Here is a 3,418-nt window from a genome sequence, read left to right as displayed (position 1 = left end):
GCAACTGCAGTGTGTGTGCCGTGGCCGGGGTGGGATTCGCCATATGAGCAGTGTTCGCGTCGTTGAGTGTCAGTTCTATCTCTGTGAGTTCTCGCCCGGAATCCCGTTTGTGTCCCGTTATTGCTGCTATTGCTGCACCCCGGAGGACCGTTTTGTATGCTTCCCACAGGACTGATGGCGAGGCCACCGTTCCAGTGTTCTCGTCAAAGTAATGCGTCGTTGCTAGTTTAAGTTTCTTCTGGATCTTAGGGACTTTTAAATAATTCGGGTATATTGGGTAGATCCTAGCGCGTGTCTTTTCTCTGGTGGTAAGAGATATAGTGATTGGTGAATGGTCAGATATACCTCTAGGCAGGATGTCTATTTTGTCCACGGACCCCAGCCCAACCCCCAGGAATAAAAAGTAGTCTATGCGTGATAGGCTATTATGTATGGCGGAGTAAAAAGTGTATTGAGTTGCCGCGGGGTGTAGGTGTCGCCACACGTCCGTAATGCCCAAGGCTTCTAAAAAGTCAGGGAGAGATGCAGTCCCTCTTGAGCGGTCCCTGGTGGGAAAGGCATCCAGCGTAGGGTCCATTATTGCATTCAGGTCACCCCCTATGATTGTAATGCCGTCAGGGAGGTCCAGGAGGAACTTACCCAGGGCAGGCAATGCTACGGAGTGGAGTGCCGGGGGGATGTATACTGAGACTACATTGAGTGGCCTGCCCTCCCACTGGCCATGTAGAGCTGTGAAACGACCCTGGTCGTCCGTCGCGCGGTGTGTTATCATAGAGGGCGACGTCTTTTTCATTAGGATCCCTGTCCCCCCGGAACCGGTAGAGAATTCTGCATGTATTGCCATCGTATAGCCGCGCCTATCAAGCGCTTTACACGTTGTCCCTGTAAGGTGTGTTTCTTGGAGTAGCACTAAATCTGGGCTCTGGCGCTTAATGGCCTGTAGGACCAAGCCCCTTTTAATTTTGTCTCCCAAGCCTCTGACGTTCCAGGTTAGTAGGCGCAGTGGGGGCACCTCCACCGCCATAGGGGCACCCTCAGCGGGTGCAGCATGAAGTGGTCGGGCCATTTAATTGTTGGGATAGTGTCATGTGGAATGTGTCGCTAGGCTCAATGCGGACGTTGCGTTTCGTGATGATGCGTAGGAGTATGCCGATACTTGGAGTGGTAGTATAACGTGTGGGCTGAGTGATGACTATGAACAGTAACGTGTACAATAAAACTTTACCCCCATCCCTCCTCCCTGCCCCCCTGCTCCACGGACAAACCCCCGCCCGTTTCCCCAACATTGCAGAGTGCTTTAGTCCCTCCCCAACTATCTTACTTGCTCGTGGGGTTGGTGAGTCCCTTACAGGCACCAACTGCGCCCACCCTACTCAGCTGCATCAGGTCCAAGGTCCACCGCGTCACACTCAGTCCAACCCATATGCAGTCAATCTTCAGACCGGAGCTGGTTGTCCAGAGTCAAGCGGATCTTGTGCAGTGCCAGACTCAGTTTCTTCCGTGCCATCTTGATGAGTCGAGTGGCCGGTCTGGCCGCCCATGTGCTTGCCGTTACGATGATATGGCCGATCCCTGTGTGGACGGTGATGTTGTCCCACTTGCCTCCAACCATCAAGCCATCTTGTGCCGCTTCCGGTTTGTCGAAAAACCACGCCTTCCCATCGGCAACAATCCGTAATCTGGCAGGAAACAGCATGGAGTATGGCAGTTCTCAGTCCCGTAGTGCTTTTTTCACCTCCGTGAATGATTTACGGCGTCTGGCCACCTCTGCCGTGTAGTCCGGGAAGAAGGCCAGGGTTGCGTTGTGAATCTTAACAGGTGGTGAGACTCTCGCTGCTTGAAGGATCGCATCCCTGTCTCTAAAATTGAAGAGTCTGGCCAGCACAGGCCGTGGCGTGGCTCCTGGTTTGGGTGTTGCGCCAGGGACCCTGTGCGCTCTTTCCACTGAAAAGAAGTGGGACAGTCCTTTGGGTTGCAGTTTGTTTTTTATGAGGTCTTCGATGTAGATGTCCATTGCTTCCTTCCCCTCTGTCTCCGGAAGTCCAAGGATGCGTACATTATTTCTTCGAGAACGCCCTTCTTGGTCATCCAGCTTATCCTGTAGAAGTCTGGTGACTTTCTCCATACGTTCCATGGCTATTTGTAGTTCCGACGTGTCTTCTACAAGAGATTTCGTGACCACCTCCACCTGGGATACTCTTTCGGTCATTTTTTGGAAGTCCGCTCGTAGCAGCGTGACCTCAGAGGAGATGGAGCCTACTGTAGTTTTGACTTCTGAGAGGGTCCTCATAATGTCCTCCAGTGTTACTTTCTTGGTCCCTTCCGTTTCTTGGGTAGCACCCGTGGAGTTTCGCCCATTGCTTTGCGATTGTCCGTGTTGGCTGTAGGCAAACTTATTCAACTTGGCCTGTGTTGACCCACTCCTAGTTCCCTTACCCGCCATGGCCCGGGGCTTGCGGAGACTGGTTTCGTCCCCCACTGCGCCGCGGTCAGCGTTCTGCGACGATCTTCGTCCCGTGCGTATGGGCCTGGGAACAGCGGGTCGGCGCGCACCCCGCGATTTCGAGTGCCTGGAAGGGCTTTTCTCTCACCCACCTGCCGATGCACCACAGATCCTCCCTCAGGTCCGCCACGCCCCTGTGATAGTTATCTTTCGGGACGTTTCCGTCCGGTAGGCCGCTAAAATGGTTGTAGTGACTGCGGTTCTCTACACCGCTGTTCTCAGTGCTTAGTGCTCCGTGTCGCTGCCCGCCTCCGCTTGCGCCCCGAGCAGGGACGGTTCTGCTAACCCTTATGCTGGGCTTTCCGGGCTGGACCAGGTTATGTGTCGCACCGCCAGGTGTAGAGACTTACTGGGTGCCCGTAGCACCGCTGATGGGTCACACACGGTGCCAGCGTCACCGGTCCGGTCGGAGTTTCATCAGGGTTCCTCCCACTTGGTGTCTCAACTGCTGCACCCCTACTGGGTCAGGACTGCCGTTGCCACTGGGTCAGGATGGATGTAGCCAGCTCCTCCGGTGTTTCTTTTTGTTTTAGTACTGTGTTCCACGGGCCCCCGGGGGCACCCGCATTTACTGCCGCAGGCCAGTTCCGAGTGTGTTCGGCCGCACTGTCGTAGAGGGCGAGTGAAGCCTTCCTCACCCGTCGCGGCCGCGCTCTGTCAGCCGCGGTCGCTCCCAGCAGACCGTTTACCCTCTGGGGCGCCTCACAGTCTTGTAGTGTGCCGCCGGCCGCACCGTCCTCCGCCCGTATCCGTTACCGCCGTCTCTCTTTGGCCGCAGTGTGTAGATGTCGGCAGGCGTACCCGTTAGTTGCACCCCCGGCAGTGTCCCAGGAGGCTTCTCTGCTGTGTCGGTCTCTTTGGTGAGCGTTTTCGCGCTTCAGGCAGGGCGCCGGGGAGCGCCTCCACAAGCAAGCC

This window comes from Lissotriton helveticus, chromosome 5_1, assembly GCF_964261635.1.
Source record: "Lissotriton helveticus chromosome 5_1, aLisHel1.1, whole genome shotgun sequence".
Taxonomy (NCBI): domain Eukaryota; kingdom Metazoa; phylum Chordata; class Amphibia; order Caudata; family Salamandridae; genus Lissotriton; species Lissotriton helveticus.
This window is presented reverse-complemented; position numbering follows the sequence as displayed.